The 26,085-nt window shown below is 42.0% G+C and overlaps 1 long non-coding RNA gene across 1 annotated transcript; it reads right to left on the reverse strand.

The window, feature by feature from the left end:
- Positions 1-552: 552 nt before the first annotated feature.
- LOC133154350 (uncharacterized) lies at positions 553-24,858 on the reverse strand. Its single transcript, XR_009714460.1, has 3 exons — positions 24,639-24,858; positions 15,277-15,537; positions 553-2,774 (listed from the first exon to the last, which is right to left on the reverse strand). It is a non-coding gene; the product is annotated as an uncharacterized LOC133154350 (long non-coding RNA).
- Positions 24,859-26,085: the final 1,227 nt, after the last annotated feature.

Genomic DNA, 26,085 nt, shown 5'->3' on the forward strand with positions numbered 1-26,085 from the left:
TAACCACACTTTTCCAATGCGGACATGCTTGTACAAACGTGTCTTACCTCCAACTTTATTCAAAATGACTACTTTGCTCATTGCCCATAGTGTATATTGGAATGTTTCTAATGGTGCACAATTGCTAAATAAGTTTACCTTTGAGAATGTGCGGTTTATCCTGAGGTTACAGATCCTTTGATTTACAGTTTACAACTTCCCGGTGTTGCCTTGTGTGTGTTGTGTGTGTGCGCGCACATGTGTCGGAGGGTGATTGTGTTTTAGAGGCATGAGCACATCAGGCCATTTTTAACCGCAGTCACAAGACGCCAGTATAAGGTTAGAAAAGAGATGAGCCTCTGCTCTCAGAATAGTCCCTAGGAGGCCATGAGGCCCCCACCACTGACCCTGACTTGCATTCCAGTTGGCAGACACACAGTTGTTGGGTCAGACATGGATTCTGTATGGTGAGGGACAAGACGATATGCGGGATGGGTGAGTGAGGGCATTTATTGGGTGGGGTGTGGGGGGGTGGGGGATCACTGCATTTTACCACAGACAACTGCACTCCATTTGGCACAGCCCTATATGGAGATGGAAAATGGTACTGTAATATTAGATTTTATTTATTTATTTTCAAAAGCAATACATCCACAATCCCTTCATGTAATACTATTTGGGCTCCCAAGCAGTACCGTTCACTTAAGTTTGCCACAGTAGCGTTTAGACCTTACCCAAATCTGGTTTTCATAGAGGAGTCTTGGCAGGCCAATGGTTGTTGCATCGCTTGGGAGCTCATTCGCACTCACATTCACACCTATGGCCAATTTAGAGTATTCAATAAACACGTGCTTTTGGACTACCGGACTTGCTGTGCAAATCCACTGACCCCACTGTTCGTTCTGCCCGACAGTAATACCCACCAGTAAATTCAAGCGACATGAGACACATGAAGATGACCCAGAAAAGGTCCTTGTCACACCAAAGTTTTTGATCACTGTAATAGGGAGCTTTAACATTTGTTTGAAACAGCAGCATTATGCCTTATACTTGGATGGGGATGAACCATTACCTCTGTGCTCTATGAGCCATTGAGGGTGAAATTCAGAGCCTTGTTGATTACCGTAGTACCAGCGACTGCTTCTTTCTCCACCCACTACTCTGGCAATTCTACCCATCGACACCCCACTCACAAGCCAGCTCCTCTGACCTCTGGGCCACTGCCACCAACCCTGACTACAAGTGTTACAGCCACTCAGTTCAGAGACTAGCTGTGTATATGGAGATTGAGCACTGATCTGTTTTTCCCCAGTGGGAATGGGTATATGGAGTGGTATGGAAGTGTTGTATGGACTCTGTCTTTTATTTTCAACACCCTACTCCCAGGTGGTGACAGCCCAGTGCTAAGTGTGGTAATAGCCAATTGATTTTGGTCTCTTTTTTTTGTTGGTGGCTGGACATAAATCAAAGTGTCTGTCAAGACTTCAATTTAGTTGGGGGGGGGGGGGTGCGTTTGTGTTTGTGTGTGCGTGTGTGTGTTGTGGATGTTGGTGAGGGTTCTGTTTGGACTGCAAGAGTGTCAACAATTAATCCAGCCTCTGATCTGTAACCCACCACTCTCTGACCCTCGTAATCCAAATGAGACAATGGCACCACCGATAAGATCAAATCAACAAAGATAAAGGTAAATAGGCTAAATATAAAACTAATTTTTATACTATAAGTATGTGAGCTTGTTTATTTCCATCAATTTGCAACTCAGTACTCTCATTAAGTCAGAATTTTTTTCATTTCTCATTTCTGTTCTCATTTCTGACGCAGAAAAATGAGATGAATCATGGAGAAAGCATATGCAAGAAACATCAGAACCATGCTAATCCTTTTAATTCAATTATGCTAAATAAGGACAACACTTCCATCTAAACAAAACACAGAATGTAGGAGTTCAGCAGGTAGTGATGGGGGGGTGGTGCTCTGATGCAAGTAGGCCTCCCAGTAGGAGTCCTGGTGGTCTCCTGGGATACCTTCCAGTTCCCGAGCCCCCTATTGGGCTGCTTCCCCCCAAAACTCTCCCAAACACAGCACTAGCCAGATAGCTGGACAATATGGCTGGAACAATGGGCTTTGCACCGCACAGTATGTGACCAGCTGCGGCCATTCCAATGCGGACCTCATGGGAATGTAACAGGAGGAAAAGGTTGGATGGTGTGTTTTGTGTCACGTCTCTGAGTCTTGAACAGGCATCTGCCAGATTACTTTGGGGCCTGACCTGCTCATTATTCCTGAAATGGTTCTGTGTGGCACTAACCTGTTAACCCAGGACCTGGCTGACACCAGTACCTCCTCCGCTATGAAAGAGATGATCTGTTCCCCGCAATGAACCCAGGACTGAGATGGGGAGAGGTGGGGGCTAAGAAGGGGAGTATGTTTTTGAAACAGTTACAATCTGTTTGGATTAGGCCTATTGCCGAAGACACATGGAAATGATGGGCGGCCGGGACGAAGGGAGGACAGGACTTGGTTGGGGGAGAAGTAGAATAGAAGAAGGGAGACAGATGGGGAAGAAAGGTGGCGGCGGAGGGTTTGAGTAGAGGCGTTGGGGGAGGTGAGGAGAGTAGAGAGGTCGGAGACTGGAATCTCAGGATCTAAGGCTCTTTTGGCTTGATAGTTCCCAGATGTTGCCGACCCTCCTCACCCCTCCTTCCCCCTCGGTGTTCCTCCGCCGTGATGAATACACAGGAGCCCAGTTAGCCATGTGGGACAGATGGGTCAGTGCTTGTGTGGAGATGGGCCTCCTGCGGACAAGGGAAATGGGAGGTGAGAGACATTCTCTCAGGCCAGAGAGGGCAGGCCTGCCTGCGTTTTGTCATCCTCTCCCCATCCTTTGCAATCTCACTGGGTGACAGTTGCACATTGAAGTATGCAACAATAACTTGAACATGCATGCAATGACTTCAAACTTCTGGTTCACTTTCCCATGGACCAAATATATGTTTGGTTTGCGTGTCACATAAGAGTCATGCAAAATTATTTTCCATAAACACCTCGTTTCTAAGATTGGAGGGGTTAGTGTAGTCTCTGCTCTACACTCTGCAACTTTGCTTTGGAAATAAATATATAAATATATAAAGTCGTATTGAAAAACACTTGGAACAACAGCGAGTTGCAAATTCACTCCCTACCTTCATTTGTTCATTTTAGCCAACATTATTTGACATAAAACCAGTGCTATATTTTTCTTGTCAGTTTCAGTGAGGTAATTTTTCATCCAAAGAGTCTTCAAAATAGCAAAAATAAATTCCTGTTTTACATGAAGATCCTTTGAAGGGGAATAAACTTGCTGGTTCAGTAAAGACAGAGATGAGTTTTGTGGGCATCGGTTGAGTTGCACTGCATGGTGAGCTGGATACTTCCCAGGGTTCTTATCCCAAATTGGTGTGTCAAAGCTGTGTGGCTTAAAATACTTGCTGGAGCTGTTTATTGCCGTTGAGCCCTTAATTGTGACTTGATGTTAAAGTGTTCACTCACATGCTGGTGCTTTGTTGGGTGAGGAGTTAAATTGGGGAGATTTCACAGAGGCCTTCACTTAATTTGCGGTCATGCTTGTTGGGGATATTCTATCTTTCAGGGGGGGGGGGGGAGCTGCATATCCTCCTGTGGATGACATCCAGGAGAGTGTTGGGATGACCATTACAGGAGACCCGATGATGGGAATATGGTCTGCCTATGTGATGTTAAATTGAGGTGGAGGAGTCTTTATGATCAGGATTCCACAGCTGCTTCATGTCACTCCTTGACCCTCTGCCCCACCACCCTCCCACCTCTCCAAATAAAAAGTCTAGACTGAACTCTGTGTCCCTCCACCTCACGGAGACAGACAAAACAGCACATGAGATAGATGAAGCTGAACTTTCCCTTCCCCGAAAGGATTCCCTTCAAGGGAGCCTCCAAGGAGAATTTTTTTTTTTTTTTTTTTTTTTTTTTTTTTAAGACTTTGCTCTTCCTGCCGAGACACTGTGCCTATTACGGCCATTAATAAATAAAGCATGGCAATAGCGAAACCAAAGAAATAGATATCACACTATTACTTATTTAACCATGCTGATTAATTATTTATTGTTTATTCCAAATTAACTTTTTTTTTTTATGCGTGTACATTTTCAGTTAGCTATCCCTTGTGAATAAAAGCAGTAGCGTATGATTTTCAATAGCCGACAGATGATTTCATGAGAGGGAATGTTTGGCTGCAATAGTGCAAAATGTACTGTAGGGGGTTGGGGGAAAATGCTTGATGATCGTGTAACTGACATCAAAGAATACGTACACCAAAGTCAGCAGCCAAACAGTATTAAACATCAACTTAAAGACAGACTCTTCCTCTCTTGAACGCTACCTTGCTCACTCTTTGCTAAGAAACACACCAGGTCCAGGGAGAGAGATAAATTATAGGCCTTGCAGCTTTTTGAAGTCATCTCGCATCAACACCAATAAATGGTCTCCCTCCCTGCTCCTAAATTAAGTAATTATTACCCCTGGTCTGACTTGGTCATGTGCACTGTGGCAACGCTGCGCCTGGACAGGGCTGCAAACCTGAGGTCAACAATGAGCGCAGCCAATGGGAACAAGTAGAGCATATGTCCTCTAATAAAGTCAAGACCTTGAGTGTGTCTAAGCTGAATGATTTACACTGATGCTGAGTGACCTCAGAGGATTCATGGGTCAACACTTGTGGATCCATTCATCCATCCATTCATCCATTTTCTATTTTGCTTATCCGCACTTGGGTCACGAGCGAGCTGAGCCTCACCGTGGATATTTGGCACACTCTATCCAAACAAAATTCATGCTTTTTAGATCCGTTTGACAACAACACAGTCTTTTTAGCAGTTTGTTTATACGACAAGTGTTTTGGGGGAGGAAAATATTTTTCATCTATTGAGTTCCTGTTCTCTTTTAAAACCTGAAATTGTCTGTGGAAACAGACGGCACACCCTTGAAATTCAAAGACTAATAGAGGAAGACTGTCAGCGTCATAATCGGATAATTCCGTCAGATCGGAATGGAAGTTTTCTTTTTATTAAAACTTTGCTTTATTTTCATTTCCCTTTTCAATTTGCAGTACAATGGATTTTTTTTTTGCTAGCTGTGCAGGTTTACATTTGAATCAATATGCAAAGTATAGTATGCTTCAAGTGGAAACGGAAACACTAGCTGAAACTACAAGGTCTCCCATCTTTGCTAAAAAGAATTATTTTAATGTTACAGGTAGATTAGCTTCTGAATTGTAAGCCTGAGGAAGTGAATGTTTAATGTTTCTCTGACTTTTTTTGTATATGTTTCTCCAAACGACTAAATTGTTTAAGGTCTCCTCTTCTTCTGTTTCCTGACACATGCCTGTCTGGCTGCTGCAGTCGGAAGATTGTATAACCTGAGTGTGTAAAACAGTCTTTTACAACATAGTAAAGATTTACTATTGGAGTAAATAACGGTGAGAGAACAGGGCTTTTAAATGGAACCCAATCAATATGTCAGGAGGAGACTGCAGTAGAGGACAAGGCTGTGTGTGACGCCTCACATGAGCAGATCAGTGAGAGGCTCACTGGCATATACAAGAAGGAACTCGCGTATCCTCAGTAAAAACACTGTAGTCAAAATACCACACCAACCAAACACAGTGTTTTCAGTTTGGGGGGATTTTGATGGATGCAATAACGGGAAGCGGAGATTAAAAAAGAAGCTTGTTTTCCTTCTGACACCCTGTAGGGGATGACTCTGGTGGATGCTCAAAGACGGCATTGAAATAAAACAATTACATTTGCTCCTTTCCTCAGTGGGCATTTTCACATTTTTGTTTCTATTCGTCTTTCCTATCAAAGCTCCTTTAATGCAGGAAATATGACCTTGGAAAAGACATTTTGTCATAGTATAGGCATCTAAGGGCTTAAGAGATCCTGTTAGTCAGAAAGGAAAAACCCTATTGGCCATATTAAAGCAGCATAGGTCTCTGAGTAATTTTGCCATTTGTAAGTTTTGATTCCATTTGAGAACCAGATTGACAACAAAGAAGAAAATAATAGAGGGCAATACAATTTTCTCAATGACCACACAATGCTCCCTAGTTTTTAACCCACAGAAAAAAAAATGCAAATGAAAATGCAAATCATACAGTCACCATCCAAATAGTTTTATATGCGTAGATACTATATCAGTACACATGCAGACACAAGTAAATTAAATACATTGTTCTCTCACATGGATTTGCACATGCACACGTGTATAGTAAATGCAGGTGTGTAATACGTATATTTCCATCCAAGTGAAAGCAGCACTACACACCCGCACACGCACACCTTCGCTGCACAAGCAATAAATCGCACAGCCCATCTAACAAGTTCATTTCCGGAGGCCAGAGAGGATGGGCCTGCTGACTTGAAAGTCAGCAGCCTTGTGAGGATCAATGGCAAGAGACGGGGAGTGAGGGCTAAGGAATTGAACTGAGATACAAAATCAATCAGCAATTTAATCGCTTCTGGAGAGGGTGACATAAAAAACAGAGGCCAGGGGAGAATTCTGCAGCTTTCTTTACTTAAAAAAAATCAACCCTTTGATTTAGCAATTTGACATATAGGAACTATTTCTCGATTTTATTGAAGTGTTTCTTTATGACGGCAAATGCTCCCATGGGAGCAGATCTATTTTCAGTCGCAAGATCATACAATTCCTGTTTCTTTAACACACTCTTCGGCTCTATATACACTGCAGACCTAGGTACCTAATTTTGAATGAGTCCTGATATATATTTTTTATGGTCTTTTTACGTGTACATTTGAAGTGACCTACGTACGACTCATAACACAGTGTTTGCATTTACTGAACACGTAAAACGACATGTCGAGGCACAAAGCAAAATACATGTACAGCAGCATCAAACAACAATCAATTATTTGTTGCTCTCTCTATGCATTTGAAATGTAGCATATTCAGACCATATTAAAAAGTCTTTGTTTTTCCCGTGGTTTTGATTTGCGACATTTTTCAAATAATTTGTACTTTTGTTGAGTCGACAAACAGTATGTATTCATTACAGTTAGTAGTGATGATTGCAAATGAATCTGAACCGCAACACAACACAAAAGATGTATTTAAAAATACAAAAGTCTTTATAACCTGAGCTGTTTTGAGTAATTGTAGCACACATTACTGTTAGTTGTAAATTTGCTCAACTGCAGTAACATTTATGTGCCTGGAAAACAGTGTGGGGCTACGTGTTGAAGAGGAACCACTTTAGGTCAATTGTCCGAGTCTTTGAATTTACACTATTGAACTAGCAAGGCTTGTATGACTAAAATGAATGACAACCTCTGGGCGCAGAATCAAATAGATGGATTATCCAAAGAGAAAAAGGCCAGCGAGAGAAAGCAAACACATAAAACCACTCCTCAAAGCAGTTTGACCAAAGGAGTAGACTCAATAAAAAAGGGAGTACGTTAAGTTTTGTTGCTGTATCTTAGTGAATTCCAGATTTTTTTATGGAGCATAATTCACAATTATGTATCGCTCTACGTACATATTTGTACATTCAAGGCTAGAATGAATTGCTTGTCACCATTTTCCACAATGGCTGTCTGTCTTTGACACTATTTGTATACAGTATGGAGTGTACTTCCATCTACGTACATTTGCGTCAGTGCCAGACTGGTGGGTTGTAACTGGCAGATTCCGCCAGAACTCAGGCATTGCCGAAGCTTAGCAACAGGAGCCAGGGGCCCCCTTCCCTAGAGAGCTTGGCTGCCAAGACACATTCATTACCAGCCCAGAATCTTGGGCTGGATTAAAAATTCATGCTGTTTACAACAACAACGCCCCCCTCTATTAAAGAATACGAGCCCTTCTAAATAATGGCTCCACCAAACCGTGAGCAGATCGCTGACATCTCCAATGAGACTTGTGTATGAATGTGTGTCTGCAATCTGTGTGTGGAATATGGCCGGTTGTTGTGTATTCTCTGTGTACCCTCACACCCTCATAGGCAATGGTGATATAAATAATGATACTGTTTACTGCAGCGGGGAGTGAAAACAGCCTGAGGGCACTTGCATAAGGACACGGTTCCCTCAAAGTCTTGTGCTTTGTCATGCTGTTTACACCCATAATAAAGGAGCAGGTATTGTCAATGTGCTGCGCATGTGTCTGTCCTTGGAATAAACTGAATTTTTGAGGAGTTTGTGACCCTGCCTGTGTGTGGCTCACTGGCACCTGCCTGCGTGCTCTTCTGTTGGCTGATTTGTCGGTGAAGGGGCCGCGCTTATAAGCTCTATTCAGTGCTAATTAGCATACTCTGCAGTGATCATTATATCAAGTTCCTGTGGTTACGTCTGATTGCATTGTCCCTGTTGGGGAGGGGGAGATTTACCAATAGGGGAGCGCCACACACATACAGTACAGACCACACTCACAAACACTTCTTTGACAGGCCCACACACTCAAGCACATAAGTAGACACTGATGTCTTACACATGCATATAAAAACATACACACCACATGGGTGCACTTACGGTATAATTACCATGTCAATAGGCAGCGGTGTGATAAACATGATAATGAAAGAGTGAGAATCATAAGTGTGCACAGCAAAGTACTAACATGCACAAGTCCACCATGCCCACCGCCCGCTCCCCATCTCTAGAATGCCCCGGCAAACAGGTGCAAGGTCAAACCACGATGCCAATTATAGAGTCTCCTCATCATTCTCAGAAATAGTTCTCACAGAGTCACTAAATGTTTCAGCAAGCTTGTGTGCTGTTTGTGTTAGTGTGACGCGGATGAGGTGAGAGGCCATGTGTGCGCAGGTCAGACAGACTCCTGTGTGTGCCCAGCCAATGACCTTTGACCTGTCTTCTCCATCAGAGCCCTGAAAACAGCAGAGGGATTTTAAAGCACATTGTTGTACTATTTTGACCCGTGATTTATTTATGCTAATACACAGGGGCATACAGCGGTGCTTACTATTAGCACATCTAGTGCAAAGATTTGAATCAGTATGCAGGTTCAAATCACTGTCGTGAGCCTTTTGTGTGGCAGGTTTTTACCTTTTTTCTATTTTTGTGTGTGCACTCAATTTTTGGGCAACGGACCAAAAATACACGTATTGTAATTTATGTCCCTCTGTACACTTTATTGTGATTCCTAAGCAGTCATGGGCTCAGGAGCAGACGGTAGTTGCCTAATGTTGAAGATTTTCCAGCCCCTCAAACATCCCCAACACTATATTCACTGGCACCTGTTGCTCTGTACGCGGCCCTGTGGTGGGCCTGGTTCGGATTTCAGTATGTCGTTTCTAAAGTTCACCAACTGTCATCTCAGAGCTGTGGCATCCCATGGCATGTTACATTGAATGACTGACAAGATGCTGCGTTCCACCGTCATGTAAATTTTCAATTGGACTGGACAGGTGTACCTAAAAGCATCGTGATTTGTGTTTTTACATTTTTCAGACATTAGTTTTGCATGCTCCTTAAGAACTTCACAAATCCAATTTTCACGATGGTTATTATAATGTGGTTTGTCTCGTGGCGTATTGATGTGACATGAACAAAACCTTGAAAGGCAAAGAAGAGCACGTGTGAATCGCTTACAAGGAATGAGTCTGTGTTTGACACGGGCCTCTGGCAAAAGCAAAAAGACTCCTTGAAATCCACAACATAAACAAGGACATAATTGAAGCCCTGGGTTGGTGTTACAGTCCGTGAGAGAAAACACTGTTGTGCGGTACTAATTTATTTTCCAAAGCAGTGCTCATGTTAATCCAATTTATGGTTGAAGAATGGCCTGCAGAAAGTATTTAGTTAAGCATGTCCATCTGTAGTCACTCTGACACTCGAGCTCGCATTGTGGGTTAGGCCTTCTTTTAAATGTTGATATGGTCGTCCTCTCACCACAAACAAAACTAAGGCACTGAAATGTCAACTGTCTTTTTATTCTCCTACTTCTTGCTTACAGCTCTTTCTGATCATTACCTAAATGGAAGCGATGAAAAGAGACTATCGTATCCTGGCTTATAGACAAAAAGGAAGGCGGCATTGAGTGGGGTCATGGCTGCATTCACACTGATGCACCTCTCAATAAATCAGCCATGCTATTGAAGCTTTCCTGCGATAGATCACTTGTCACCTATATGGCGACACCAAACACTATTCAACCGAGTTTTGCTCACCTCGCTGTACAATACAACTAGATGTGATGTGTATTTCCACCACAGGCTGTGTAGGCAGGATGGTATTAGCCAAATTTATTAGTTTTTATGCAACTCGTGAAGAATGTTTTTAAGGTTCATCTGGTTTAAGGAATTTTACCGAACCAGATTGAACTGCTTGGGGATAAGTCAGTATTGAGTTTGAATATGCTCTAAAATTAAAGTCATCGGTATTGGTTAATATAGTTTATATTAAAGAATAATAGTGTCAGTGCTCAGGCATTAAAAGCAAATTTTCAGACTGGTTGCATTTTCAAGATTTGGATGTATCATAGTGTCAGAAAGTCTTGTTATGAGATTAAATATTAGGAAATCTAATCAGGTTTCCTCAAAGTGTTATATTCATGTTAAGGGCATAGCACATAAATTGTTTGGAGCAGTCTTAGCTTCATCACCAATCGCAACACCTTCTTCAAATCCAAAAACACATCTTTAGTGTCGATGTGTGGGAGTGGCAACCAGCCTGATTCACTCATAGCCAGCAACCACAGATTGGCTGACACCTTGGAAGGAGTGATGGCTGAATCATAACGTGACTTTCTGCGTTGAAGCAGCGCCAGAAGCATTCTTCACTGCCCACCTGCCCGAAGGTGGAGCCGGTTGATTTGACAAATGTCACGCAGGCGCACAAACACACGTGCAGACACACGGAACATCTCATTCTCAAATGCTAAGCGTGCATGTTAAAGAGTGAAGACAAAACATGTGCGTGAAATGTGCAGTACACTATTTGACCTTCTAAAGATTACATTTGCCATTTCATCAGTAGCATGCCCATAGCCATGCCGTGAGGCCCCTGAGGTCTGAACCTCTGGAATTATTTCCCAATGTCAGTCAGATGTTTACATTATGTACGTACAGTATGTGAAGGGGCAGACAGAAAGAAGTATGATGTGACTATAGCATGTGATGCTCGTGGTAGCCAACCACTATTCACAGGGTAGTTCAATCTGCGTCCGCAAATCTGTGTGAACTGTATTCTGCTCAGGTACATTCCCAATCCGACTTGTGTATGAATGCGACAGTACCTTAATGGATTAATTGAACTGGTGACTCGCACACACCAACAGAGGGCTGACAGCGATTGCTGCAACCGTAGGAACATGGAACTTTTTTTTTAATCATTCATTTTCCTGTAAAGATCTTTTTAATACAATTTCAGCTGTAAAATATAGAACTAACAATGTTGTTCCAATGCACATATTAATTATTATTTTGATTATATCAAACCGGTAATCCCTAATTACCATCACCAATAAAATATAGTTAATAATAGCCCCATTACAGCATTGATATACTTTGCATCATAAGGTTGTTTTGAACACTTCTCGACAACTTTCTGTCATTTGTTCTGTAATTACTGACCTCTTTGGTCGTCTTATAAATAACTCAGTTTTCAGGGGGATGATTGATCTTATTACAATAAAATGTACTGCGAAATTGATATCTGTTTAACAGTGACAATGAAAATGGAGTGGTATTATTGTTGAGACAAAGTTGCCGTCGAGTTATTGGAGCTCATTCTTTATTGGCTGGTGTCAGTTGATGGAATAGTTGCTTGGTGACTGCATTGTGGCCACAGTATGTTAAAGCCAACAAAAATATAATCTTCAATGATACCACATTTTGAACACACATTTTCTGCTTGAAATGGTATTCCCCTTCTCACTTCAACCCAACAGAATTTGTGATAACCTGCAGCGCTGGGCAGCTTTCAGTGCCCTGGTAGTTGAGTGAATTAAGTGCCTCACTCAAGGGCACCTGAGATGGGATCCTTCACTCATTCATTCCGAGCCTATTTTCTTTTATGACTGCTCGGGGAACCTAACCTCATACACAGTTTGCATTCTGGAATGCTCATCCAAAGCAGCCAATAAAAGCGTGAAACATACTAATTTAATGTGACTGCGCTGGCTACCTCCAGAATGTAAGAGTAAACACAATTACTATGCATCATTAGTATCCAAAATCGCTTGGAGTGTTTAAGCCAACAATACAACAGAAGTTCTACTCTCACAGGATTTCCACTCGGGTTACAGGAGGAAGTGACTCTAATGACTAATTCTGAAGTCATGCTAGAAAAAAAAAAATCACATTAGCCATCACTTAGGTTTCTCGTTGTCTGAATGAATAATGTATGTAGCATAAAAAAGATCCAAATAAGATGACCATAAAACAAACTGGATGTTATTTTGCATTACATGGAAGAGCAAATACTACATGAAACCATCAGTGTCAGCAATTGTAAAGAGCATGAATAGACTTAATAAATTATTTTATATACTGATGAAAGTGAACCACTTTTCCTCCTAATATTTAAAAACTATTACATTTAGTAAACATTAGCCTGGAATACAAACATGATTTTACCGTGTGACGTGCACTCTAACAATAAGATATTTGCAGAAAATATCACCATTGTTGCTTTTGTGTTTGTCTGGTCAGGCCCCACAGGGATGGAGGCCACCTCACTATGGAAGAGCTCTGTATGTGTCTGCTCATGTACGACATGCCCTCGTACATGCACGCACAGCCAGCAGCCACTGTCTCATGCCTGACTGAGTCTGTTGCTGGGCCTTGCATTGGGAAGGTTACTGGCTGCTGCCTTTAAATCAGGCAGGAAATGGTTTTAAAGTCACCCACTTGGCGGTAAGAGGGTTCAACAGGTATTTGACTTTATAAGTGAAAGAGTCAACCTGCTCTCTAAACACACTGGCCAAGTGAGCTTCTTCAAAATTCCAATGTGGTGTTGTGCGCTGGTGGGTGGGTGATTGCTGTAAAAGTACACAAATCCCACATGAAACATGTGTACACTTTATTAAAACATATTTGATAAGCATGAGTGTTTTAACAGGTCAAGTCATTTTATGTACCGTACTTTCCGCACTATAAGGCGCACCGGATTATAAGGCGCACCTTCAATGAATTGCCCATTTTAAAACTTTGTCCATATATAAGGCACACCGGATTATAAGGTGCACCTTCATTGAACGGCCCATTTTAAAACTTTGCCCATATATAAGATGTATACATTTGGCCCGCAGGCCGGACTTTGGACACGCCTGCTGTAGTGGCTAAATATTGGTTCATATATAAGGCGCACCTGATTATAAGGCGCACTGTCGGCTTTTGAGAAAATTGGAGGTTTTTAGGTGCGCCTTATAGTGCGGAAAATACGATATAAATAAATACCAAAAGATGATTTCCTTGCAACCAGTGTAGTGTACCCCACCTCCCTAAACGAGTGTACCCCACCTCCCTGAACGTCTTGAACTAGGATTGGCTTTATTACACCTTTGAGCCCAAAGAGTTGGAATGCTACAGAAAATGTATGGATGGATGAAAATGAAATATGGCATCAAGTCAGTTATATTTGGACAGCACATTTTACTTTAGACCTCGACACCCAAGCACACTTAATAGCCATTTAGTTGTAATGATGTCATGCTGTTGAACATATTTTTCCAGGAGACGTGGAAGCTTCTCCTTAAATACCCCACTCTCGCTTGTGGTGTATGACATTGCCTTTTTCCTAGCTCTCAACATATTCTTGGTGTAGTGTCAGATGGGAAGAGTTAACAAGTGCATGGCAATAGGCCAGAGTCACATAGCCTGTCACTCACAAAAAAAAAAAAGACGATGGATTGTTTTGTGGCTCACTGAAGTGTCGGGACAATGTGGAATTTGACTTTGGGGTTTAAAGAGCAGTGAAGGGCACAGGTTTAGAATTGCTTCTTTCTTACTACGTCTGGTACATTTCTGCGGATCGTGGCAGAGGTAGTCAGCGGAACAAACATACCCTGGGTTGTATCTGGATTTCATCACCAGTGAACAATTCTGCTTCCAATTAACTCGTTGAGAGAGAGCTAAGTGAAGCAAGAGCTCTTTAAAGTGAAAGCTGTCGCAATCACTGTTTAAATGCAGATTTTTAAAGGGAATGGCAAAGGGTCATGCTACATCAAAACCACCAGGACATGTATATAATGAGAGCTGAAGTCGCTGGTTTATCTCTCAGCCGTAGTCATGGTGTAGAGGCTGTGCATTTAGCTAGTATTTAATTAGACGCCGTTTGGCAACTGATTGTGAGGCTAGTTGGATCATTCAGCATCCAGCAGTCTTGATGATACTGACTCTAATTCTGTACCATGCCAAGATCTCTCGAAACCAAAGCAAGCTGTCCAACCTGCTAACATTAGGTAATTAAATAGAGTCACTAATTGGAAGGGGCACACACTGTCAAAAGCTGATGCTGCTGCTTTCTAACAGGACTGGAGTGACAGGAACCTATCAAACAGGTTTCCATTCCTTTACTTGTGGTGGCTATACTTCGTCAATGGAATACTTACTCTAGGTCGTCATTCATTAGAAGCCAAAAATGCTGGCAAATAGCCCCGTGCGATGTATGATAGTAGCGCTCCATTTATTTGTTACCTTAGTCCCCCCCCCCCCCACACACACACACAACCCCTTTCAATCTCTACCATTACAGCCATTTACCTAATTGGATAAAACGACTCCTGGATTGAAGCCAAAGGGTTTTTATAGTCAGTGTTTGCGATTCGGATGTTTGATTATAAGCTCTCTTTGATAATTACTCCCAGTTTGCTAGCCAACAGACGGGCCAGTTCTCTCTATCGCCTCCTTGCCGTGCTGTGTGCTGCGGTTGCGTGAGCCCAAAATCAACCACCGGGCTGTAAAAGGTACCGCAGCATGCCTTCTGGGCTCAACATCATAGGCGTGTCTCGAGCCCAGTTTACCAAGGCTAATTAACCCTAATTCGAGGTAATGGCATGATCAAGTGTGTGCTATTATCACAAATCCCCACTCACCCTCCTCTTTGGAACTGCGAGTTCCTCAAAGGTTAGAATTGCCCAGCTTGGCTGTACTTCTGCTGATTGGTCTCTACTTGTTTCCACTTCCTACGCATTCCTTTCCTTATTCCCATCTGTTCATTTAAGTGCGGACCGGTCTACACTTGTGCATCCGAGGCACATTTAATGCATCAAGGATTCATGACTATAAGTGAGAGAGATAGCTAGCCTCACCTGTAATGGCCCTGAGGGGGTCCTTGAAGCTGATGTGGTTATCAGTGCGCTGAGTGCGGAGGAGACATAATCCATTCCGTGGCCCATGGGGGTCTTTCATCGACCTTCCCTGTTTGGAAAGAGTCTCTCCTATGGTCTGTCCCGGTCCTGTGATATGGTCCGTCCTCAGCATCCCTCTAGCCTCCTGATACGGTTGAGCTCCATTAGGTCCTGTCTGGTTATGGTTATGGACATGAGACCAGAGGGCATTGGCTGTCATTGCTGGAAGACAGAAATTCCAAGGTCAAAGTTACTTCTCTTGAAAGTGCACACGCACTATCTTCTCAATGTTTCATCTCAGTTCGTTCTCAACTTTTGAATGGATCGCTGAATCAAATGTTACTATTTCATGTTTTTATAAATATGTTGCAATGCTGCGCTAATTTAATGGAGTATTTTTTAGCAATATCTTTAGCAATATTCATTGAGAATGAAATGCATATATCTGTGTAGTTAGTCAAGGTTTATTATTACAAAGCTTTTACCTTGATATTTATTTTTAATTTTTATTTTACTATTAATCTGTAGGAGATTAATGCGTGTACTTCATTTTCTGTCGCTATAGTACTTGTAAGCACATCTGTGCATATGCACACACACAGACACACTGATTGACGCACACGCGCATGCACGCACCCCCCCCCCCCCATACCCACACGATATTACCATTGTTCTAACCCTTTTATTTCATTTCCTTCCCCATCTTGCCTGCTCTTTGGCAGCCTGCATGCAAATGTGGTGGTTAATGAGCAGAAAAAGGCATTGAGGAAGTGGGGGGGAGAGGGAGAGAGACGATTTCTACGCCTCTGAACATTCAAAAGAGCAACACTCCCTCATTCTTTGTACTTTTCTTTGGTTTGTTTGTATGTGTGTGTGTGAGCACGCGTGTGTACGTGTGGTGTATTGGTGGGTGGGGAAGGAGCAGGGGTGGGGGGTGTTGCTGTCATGTGTCTGACAGATATTGAAGATAATTGTCCGCTTTCTTCGCCTTGCCTGTGTAATTCCATCGCTGCTGCAGCGCCGTCAACACTCACCTGGGCACAGGAGGAGGGAGAAGCAGAGGGGGGTGGGCGTGTGGAGCATGGGGGATGTTGGGAGTATTTTCGACTTACCGCTGTTAATGAAATCTATCAGGTTCATAAAGGTCTTGCCCTGGTAAAGATCTTTGTACAGAAACAGGTTGAGTTTGGAGGAGATAGTTATGACAAGACAAAAGTTTACCTGCAGTCTAAAATGTCCCTCAGAGAGTCAAACTGTCCGCAAGTTGATGCACCGAACGAATCTCAGAGAGCCAAGACAAGTGCCTCATTGGTTGGAATATATTTGAATGATAAAAGCCCACAAGAGGATTACTCTGGCATTTCCCAACCTGGAATGGAGGGCATCCACTATTAATGAGATGGAGAGGTTTGGATTGCTCTTGGCTACATATTGGAGTTATGCAATGTTAAAATGTTTACACAGGTTTCTAGTGGCTTGGTATCCTTAATTTGTGTTGCATTAACTATTCACATCGAACACTGTCCTGACTGTGGGACATTTCACCACTGTGTACATTGAAACATGAGAGAAGTGTTTCTTAAGTGGTTATTGGCTGGACCATGCATGTTTAATGGAACAAATAATATACTTTAGCCAGAGGATTTAACAGTCAGCAACTACCAAATTATTACTAACTTAACTACCAAAGTATTCGATCATCAGCGCTTATGTAGGGAGCAGTACAGTGAGTCATCTTACATTTGATAACCTAACGACATGCATGACAGGAGTTTTTAACCTGTTCTTGGTCGCTGAACTAAGTATGGTGGGATCCACTGAGGTATCAGAAAATATGCTGATGACTTTGAGGGGGATGTCGTGCCTGATGGATTTTTTGAGCAACTTTAAAGGGGTAAACAACAAATTCAGTATTGTCTGATATCAAGCAAATGTGTCTGTACCTTGTAATAAGAGAGAATCTCTCTCACAGTCTGCAGTCAATAAAAAAAAAAAAAATCTAGGAAAGATGGGCAGGAAGAAACAGGAAAAAGCCTCTTCTCTTTCCCTTCCAAAATAATTCACATCCCCCCACCTTTTCTAGGCAGAAATGAAAACACAGGGATGTGCAGCCAAATCAAACAATGGTAGGTCCCTCTGCTAAGGATAGTCTAGAAGGACTGGGCTGGCCTCCAGAACTGCGGTCACTGGAAACACTGGTGAATTCTGGGTGTACTACACAAGTAGCACATTTTCTCCCTCCTCCCACATGTGCACAGTGACACACTGCTCTCTCTCTCTCACACACGCACACACACGCACACGCACACACACACACACACACACGCACACAGTGGTTGTTGATCACATTCAGTAGATACATCACACCTGAGTCCACACGGAGGTCAGACTTTGACCATGATAGTGTATGAGAAGGCCCTCTGTCTGTTCAAGACTCCATTCAATCAATTGGCTACAAGTTCATCCTCTAATTAGTGCAGTGGGTGCCCCTTGCCTTCTCTCAGCAACTTATCAATAACACACTTCCACTTGTTCCCCGGGAGCCATAAATCTTTGGTGCTGAGCCTCCTTCAGTCTCCAAGTAAACGACCTAGAGGAAGCCTGGACACATGTGTTAACAATCGTTGACAGGTCTGCGCCCTCCCCTCTGAAGACCGTTGGATGAGAGAACGTGTTTACGTTTTCTTGTTACTGCACTGACTTAACAGCATTGCTTCCTCCCTGAGCTACTTCTTGCAGACTCTCTCGCTCTCTCTCTCTCCCTCTCTCTCTGTCTGTCTCTCCTTGACTGTCTGACTGTCCTGGTCCACCCTCTGTGGCTCTCTGTTTTTCCTCTTTCCACACTTTTTCTCTCTCTATCTCTGTTTATGTCAGATGTAGTCTGGGATTATGTTTAGTACAGAGAGATACCATGTAGGCAATGGTTGAAAGGACTGAGAGAATGATTTCCCCCTCCCTTTAAAATTAACATTGAGGATCTGCTCGAATGATCAGCCTTGAGAAAGTGTGATACCAGGGATAGTTTCAATAGCCCGTCATCATCATCATCATCAAAATACAAAACTGGTACTTCCACAATAAGTCTTTGACTGTATTCAACACAGCTCAACAAGTCTTGCCAAAATGACGTGCCTAGCCACAGCGCCTCATAAATACTTGTAGTGGGTGCGAGCGTGGAACTGAAGAAAAAAAAGAAAAGGGCCCTAAATTGTGCCACTACAGATGTTGCTTCAAGATGGCTTGTTATTACCGGTGAGAGGCAAATCCTAAAACAGGGGTGTCGTACTAATTCTTTGTCGCGGGCCAGATCCTAGTCATTGGCACAATAGGTCGATGAAAACCTATTTTTGAAATAAGAGGACAGTCATAACCTTTTATTCAGATATTATTGCATATATTTTTAAAGGGGTATTGGTAACACAACATGCTTGAAATAACTACTTTTTGGCAGTTTGCAGTTTTGGTATTTCAACAAGAAATATGTAGTCGATGCGCATACGTTCCCACTGCCTTTGAAGGACTTTTGCTCTTTCACGTTGGCTGCCATTCCATAAGTAATAGTTGCCTAGTCACAACTCTGAAGTGTGCAGTAATCCTTTGTCAAAAATGTCACCAGTATTATATCAAGACACCTGGGAACTAGTTTTGATTGTAGAAATTCCAAACACGACTCAGTTATATTTAAATGTGCCTGAAGAATTTAATTACTCTGTGATAATCTGTAAGTGCTCTAACAAGGAACCAAAGTAATACAGTCAAGAGGTGGCAGACTACGCAAGTTATACTGTAGAGTAGGGGCATTGAGTGCTGAGACACATCGTACATCAAAGTGAAACATTTTCTGGAATCTGCATCAGCATCAAACTGTTTGCTGGGCGTTTCAAAACACTCATAGCGTTGGCCAAGCCTATGCGATGCCAAGTACTGGATGAAATATTGTCCAGCCTACACACCATGAAACAACTTTGGGATGAATAGATTATTCAGCAAGGCGCCATACAACACCTGTGACCTCTGACTTTACACATCCCCATTGTTGTAAGCGGCAATCTGGACACCTTCATTGGTCCATAATAGTTTTTTAAAGAGTATACAGGATCAGATGCCTGTTGAGAACTGAAAAAGCAACACAACTTCCTCATGACTGTTTTATCTCCACTGTGCAGATTGATACAGTTAAAGGAGGCCCTACCGCGGGCATGTGTATGCGTAAGCATAGTCCTGCGAGGCCCTTTTCCATTGCCCCTTTTTGTTCTCTTTGACATGGATTGGAACAGTGCAAAACAATGAGTTTTTGCAGGTTGAGCAGTTCCACAATCCAAGCGATGTTCTCCAGACACATCTCAATGTGCTGTCCCACAGCTGAGAGCTCTCATGGCTATAAAGGCAAACAGAGGGCGGCAATCCCATTACCTACTCGTCCTCTGCTGTCTCCTCACTGCTGCATTGTGAGAGAACACTGCTTTAACCGGACAGGTTGGGCAAGGTGACATGTACAACATACGGAATACTTCTGTAGCGCCATTTACCACTGAAATGACTACAGCATGGTTCAATTCATTTCATGTAGAGGTGCAGTGAATACAAAAATAGTGCAACAACAAAAAAACACACATCTTGTGTTTACATTCCGACATGTTTTATTCTATAAAGTCTCAAAGCCGTACTTCAAGACATTTGAACACAACGATTTTCACATGGCGCCTCATGTACCATCAATTATGAGTCATTCCAGAATTGGAGAACATCCATCTTTTTCATAGGTGACATTTGGTTGAATGGATGCTCATTACTGGTAGCAGCAAATAAAAACACTGGAGGAAAACCCAAGTTTCCTGGAACATAGCAAACTATTTGATCTTAATGACTGGTGCATACATATCCACCACAATCTCCAAGATCGCAAAGGTTTCCCAGTTTTTTACGGAAAGAAAAAGTGTTCCCTTTCCCCAGTGACCTCCCCATTGCCAACTCAGAGATCCAACTGATCTGATGTGAAGATATTTGCTGGATTCGACAATCCCTAACCCCACCTTGAAGTGTTCAATTTATTCTTTCAGGGGGGAAACTTGAGACTATCCTTTGAAAATTGGGATTCTCTGAAAGAAAAGAAATGGCTAATATTTTCCAGTTTCCTACGCCATAGAAACTTAAAGCTGTACTTTTGTAAAACGATACTCTTGGTTGTTTCGTAGTTGTGTCCTTCTGTTGTAGCAACACTGGCGTGTCTATTTCTGAGAAAATTGTGTGGAGCAGTTTGAATGTGTAGCGTGCTTCTCTGCGTGTGTGTGGGCAAGGATGCTGTACAAGAATGCATGCTCCAGCAATGTGCAACACATTAGGTCCTGGCAGTCCCTCCACATACATAAGTTTGATTCATATGTGCGTTAGCCTTCCAAAACTGGTTTTCACTTTATAGTTTGCCAAAGATGACTCAATTTAGCACTCGGGAGTCTCTGTGCAAGGACTCACTGAGGATAATCTTTTTAGATTGGGGCAATGTCCACAGTTATCCTCCCCACCCCCGCTTTTACGATAAATCAGATGTTGGTCCACACGTAACATTTACAAAAAATCTGTCCACAAGAATGATTTTTTTTTTTAGGCTTCAAGCCAATTTTTGAACCTGTTTATTTAATTTAGTTTCTATTTAATTGCAGTTCATAACATTGAAAATATTTTTTTTTTAAGACAATAAGATGTCCCTGACATTTTTTGCATCATTGACCTGTGACATATTTTTATGGACCGGCATAGAAACAAATCAAAACAAATGATTAAAAATACAATTCATAATTACACTGAATGCAGTTGTAATTAGAGAGAGCCCTGCAATAGTTTTGTGCTGCGTAGCATCGCGGGACATCATGACCAGACTAAAATTAATAAGCATTTCTCTATTTCACTGTTTCTGCAGTTACGTCAATGAATGTTTCTTTGGTTGTAATTAAAGACAGACTTGCATATTTTGCAAATGACTGCTAGGGGTTTAATTTTTGTTAAATGACCTCCACACACTTGCAGCATGCATCCACAGTATATACAATGAAGTCACTTTCAGTCAGTCACTTTACGCAGCTGCCCTCGGCCTCGCCGCCAGTCCCGTGTTCACGCTGGTATGAATCTTTTTATGCTGGTAGTAATCGGACATGCGAAGGCTTGCAATGTGTGGCTGACTGTTTTGCTCATCCACAGCCACCTTATTTTACTACTCAGGCTTATGACTACAATGTTACGCGTTTGGCCCGATATTTTGCTGCTCCATGACGCATTACAGTCTGATAGATGTTAGGTATATAATATAAATATGTATAATAAATATATATACTAAAATAAATATATAGTACAGTCACTCTTCTACAGTAGCTAGCTATTGAATTTCACAGCATCGCTATACTCTTCCAAATGAACATTGTTATATTTTCAGTGATTCACATTCTGTGCTGATTTTTTATTTTTTTTTAGCCTTCGTGTTTTGAAAGAAAATAGCACCTGCACTGCCCTCCCAGAGTGTGCTGTCCATCACAACATTGTTGTGCACTGCTGTTATTCAAGGGCACCATGGTAACTGTCATCTCTTTCTTGGGGGGCCAGAGGCATTTGGACTGCATATTTTACGTGTTGAATGTAACTCCCAGAAAACTAAGAGGTTCAGGGGTGTAAAAAGTTCAAGTGGAGCAGCAGATCTTAGAGTGCGCATGAGTGAATCCAAACTGTCATGTGCCTTCTTGAGTTTGGGATTATGATTATGGCTACGATATGCATGATAGACACATTTTATAAAACATACATTTATGGATTTGGAAACTTGAACTTCATGCATGGAACTATGGAAGTGCACCTCTCCGATATATTCATTTGTAACGTTTAGTTTGCGTATTTTACAAATCTATAGCAATTAACCCAGAATGTCATAATTATCTGTACTTCACATTTCTGGGCTAGTCAATATTTTTTCTGCAGAGTATGCGACTTAGACAAAGAACCGAAATATGGAACTTGACACCTGAAAAGCTAATAATAGAAATTGAACCCCTCCCTGTGGTCTCAAGCTTTGATGGGGGTACATGTTTAACACATTTCTCCAAAATTACAGTAGTGACATCTTAAAATAGATTATTTTCTAGCAAATAACATCAATCAAATGTCTGGGGTCCCGCAAGGCGAGAGGACACTACCACTATGAGAGAAAGCTCTTTTTATACAATCTTCATGAAAATGTAGTGATAGAACATCACACACGGCTTGCCAGGTCCAGAAAGGTGAATCTCACAGACAATAGCAGATGACCTGCTTGAATTATGCATTCATGGCAACCGGTGATTACCACGCACCAAGCCCAATGAGTCAATGACGCCTACAAAACTAATTGAGAGCGTCATACTTGGTGGCCCACCACGTTGCTATGGCTGAAAAAGCAATCGATATTGATGACAAAACAAACAAATAACTTAATTGTTGTAACATTCCACTAGTGCGGTAGTACTGTGCTGACCAATGACAGCTGTTCAAATGATGCAGAGTTGTTACAGTATAGTGGCCGCTATTGTTATAATTATGATATGGTTCGTCTTTCATAACATTGCTTCTTTGTCAGCTCATTGAGACTTTGTTTGCAAGTCATGTAACGTCCTGGCTCTCTTTGATTGTAAAATGGAGAAAACATTGCTAGTGGTTACATTGGATTGGTGGAAGAGAGTCACGTTCCAGCACCAGAACCACAAGTCCGTCTGATGAACCAAAACAAACACATTTTGTTAGTGATATATAGAAAGAAAGAGACCAGAATATAGCTCAACATGAGAGTAAAGCATTTATTCTTAACAAAAATGCAGTATGTTGCACTCTGACAAGAACAATTTGTCCAAAAAGTTACTTAAGTAATTGTAACCGATTACATGAAGCCTGTATCACCTCTCATGCCAACAATGTTAGCTCGCTCTGTTGCTGTGCCTTGGGCCTTGGCACCGATTGCTCTTGTATTCTACTCGACAGTTTCCACTTACCGCCCACAGTCTGCTCTCAATGAAATCTGCTTCTTATCACAGCTATCAGGCACAAGTCAAGTAAATACAAGAGACATCTCTTTCTTCTCCATTGTTGTTTCCTTCCATGCAAAATCTTGTTTTGTGCTAACTCGCAGTAATATTTGGAAGCGGGAAACTGACCACCCAAACAGGAAGAAAAGCAGAACTCAGACAAGTCGCACAATGAAATGGAAATGGGACATTAGCCTCACTTGCTGTTTTTTTCGTCACACCTCTTTGCTTTCTCTAATCTCAATCACTTTGTAAACAATGTCAGTTTGCCATGATGATATAAAAATTAGCCAGGTAGACAGGTCAACTCTGATAACATCCTTACTATCATCTTATCTAATTACATGGGTAGTATAATTTAAAACATATTTTATAAAAGCAATTTTTTGATTTTTGTAGTTATGTCTTAAGCGCCTTATAAGCACGCATGACACCCTGGTGTGTCTGAACGCCATCAAGGACCAGTGCAAGTTCTGCATCTACACACCAAATGGGAAATGATTTCCAGACTTTTCTTCTCCATCATCTCTGTTTAGCCTCAACCCACATTCTAACCTTTCTTCACATCTAAGTGAGGGCAAAAAAAGATAGCCATATAAGAGTTCCAGGGTTGTCAGGGTGGATGGTCGTCACTGGGGTGGGAGCTGTATTTGAAAGCAGGAGCAGGATGGTCATCACTGCAGATGAGTGGGACAAAGGACAATGGAGGTGAGCTATCCCTCAGGGGATATCATAGTGCTAAACTGGAGAGGGGGCTGCATTGCTTTGGCTGCGAGGTCATTGTTTAGCATGCAAGTGATCCCTTTGTGGAACACCCAACCATATCAAGGCAACTTGTAGGGAAGTATAAGAGTCAGCATTAGATGGGGCACCTTGTTTAGAGGTGCTGATATAGAATGATAACAGGTGCACACTTGTCCTGATTTTCACCAACAGTTCAAGGGCTGCTTGAAAAGCCTCTTCAGAAAGATGGTGTGTGTGTGTGTGTGCGTGTGTGCGTGTGTGTGTGTGTGTGCGTGCGCGCAAGCAAGGTGTGTCTTAATGAAATTCAGTATTGATTTGCGCAAAATAGACTTTATACATCATTCATGATCTCTATCAATCACACCTTGCAAAGTTTTCCAAAGCAGTTTGTTTTAGAGGAGCAGAAAAAGTCCAAGCAGAGCAATAATTACTTTGAAGAGATTGTTTTATCGTCTTTCCTTTAGCCTTTTCTCGGGGCTTATTTGTCAAAGACAATGTTCACTGAAAGAACCTCTTAATTTGAAATTGATTGAGACTCACCCCTTTGGTTAACGTGTGGGCAAAGTCTTTTCTGGGGAATTTAAGAGGCAGGTCACCCTTGATTTTGCGAGAAGAATTTTCCCGCCAAGAGATAAAGCAGCATTTGTCACTGTTAAACATTCATTCCAATGCTGGTGCCATCCTCCTCGTGTGGTTGGCTGAATGTGAGAAAAATGCTATAGGGTGGATACAGACAAAAAGCAAAGAAAATAAACACAGGACATGGTAGCCTGACACAGGAAACCCAGTGAATGCTGGGAGTGAGCGGTGAACTCTACTTCCTGTAAGACAGCACAATGGTAAGCGCTGGCCCCAGATTCCTAAAAGAGTCTGCAGTCGCCAGGGAAGGGCAGCCCGTGTCCTCCGGTCCAAGCCTGATAAGAGCAGAGATAGAAATGGCATTTTTGACTTTTGGGGAAAAAAACATCCTGATGTTGCCTTGGATACTGATTTCGTTACAGCATTATTTCCACTCTTAGGTCAGGTGGCCAAATGTCTCCAGGTTTGTCTTGTCGGTTTCTGGGACTTACAAGCCAACATTTGCAGTGGATCGGGAAATAAATTTCATTTCTCCATCCTGTCTCGCAGATACAAAATCCCAAAGAAATTTGCGCTTTCATTTTTTCCCTTTATGTTTTTCATGAAAAGTTCTTAAACCCTCACACTGCTATTCCTGATGACAGATGCCGAGTGAAAATGGACAAATGGAGGGGGAAAAAAAAACAGTTGGCTCTGAGATTTTGTGAAACACCACAGCTGACACTATATTCTTTAGTCTTGTACTGTCTATTACAGTAATTGATTGGCAACCAATCCAAAGTGTATGTCTTCTCTTGCCTCAAGTCAGCTAGGATTGGCTCCAGCTGAAGAGCAACCTAAGTGGATGGAATAGAGAAGGGAAGGATGGAATATTAAGACACCTTTTTTTTTTAAATAGCAATTTTTTAGGATTTTCACATGTATATCATTTAAAATTCTTTCCCTTTTTTCTTCTGGGTGGTTTGCATTGGCGTTAGTAATATATTTAATACTTCCCCGTTTCTACGCTTCTTTATTTTATCAGGAATATACGGGCCTGAGTTTGACCCCCTTTGTGACATTTAGTGATGCCGTTTTTTTTTTCAGTACTGTAGGCGATTGCAAGAAAAACAACTGTTGGAAAATAATACTTCAACCTAATCGCTAATTTTATGTAGTTTCATTCACTACAATTTAAAAGGTGCTTCAGCACATATTTGGTCTACACAACCGAAACATTTACAGCATCTGTGGGATGTGATGCAAGTGTGCCAAAACCTCTTCCGAGACACGGATTTCGATTTACAGGAATTACGAGTGTCCATCTCACAAATGAAAAAAATAACTTGGATATCAGTGCCTCTTATCTGGCTGTTTTGTTTTGTTGTTGACCTCATAGCATGTGTTTGTATTCGCGGCCAGTTCCTGC

Source organism: Syngnathus typhle, linkage group LG5 (genome assembly GCF_033458585.1).
Source record: "Syngnathus typhle isolate RoL2023-S1 ecotype Sweden linkage group LG5, RoL_Styp_1.0, whole genome shotgun sequence".
Lineage (NCBI taxonomy): Eukaryota > Metazoa > Chordata > Actinopteri > Syngnathiformes > Syngnathidae > Syngnathus > Syngnathus typhle.